The sequence below is a fragment of the Tupaia chinensis genome, unplaced genomic scaffold (assembly GCF_000334495.1).
Source record: "Tupaia chinensis unplaced genomic scaffold, TupChi_1.0 Scaffold149184_1, whole genome shotgun sequence".
NCBI lineage: Eukaryota > Metazoa > Chordata > Mammalia > Scandentia > Tupaiidae > Tupaia > Tupaia belangeri.
The window spans coordinates 1,654,200-1,654,528 of NW_006209032.1; the positions used below are offsets into that span (position 1 = coordinate 1,654,200).

Sequence of the window (329 nt, forward strand, 5' to 3'; positions counted from 1 at the left end):
GACCAGGGGGGGACATGCCTGCAGAAGGAAGTGGGCTGGCCACATGGTTTAGGGGGTGAGGGGTGCCTGGGAGATGAGGCCTCTGGTTTTCAGTGGGAGCAGTGCCCGGCAGCCGGGGCCCTGGGGCAGTGGGGACCCTGGGTCACCTGCCTGGGTGCTTATCCTTCCTCCTGCACTGCCCCCTGCTGGCGCCAGGACTCCCCCATCAACAAGCTTCTGTACGCTCGGGATATTCCCCGGTACAAGCGGATGGTGGAAAGGTACTGGGGACGGAAGGGGACTGCCAGGGGAGCGGGTGGGCCCTGGTCGGGGACAGGGGTGGGGCCGCT

At 66.9% G+C, this 329-nt stretch overlaps 1 protein-coding gene across 1 annotated transcript in view; it reads left to right on the forward strand.

The window, feature by feature from the left end:
• The window catches only part of PLXNB1 (plexin B1), a gene marked incomplete in the record, with an annotated part of 39,138 nt that overhangs the window by 35,779 nt on the left and 3,030 nt on the right, over window positions 1–329 (forward strand).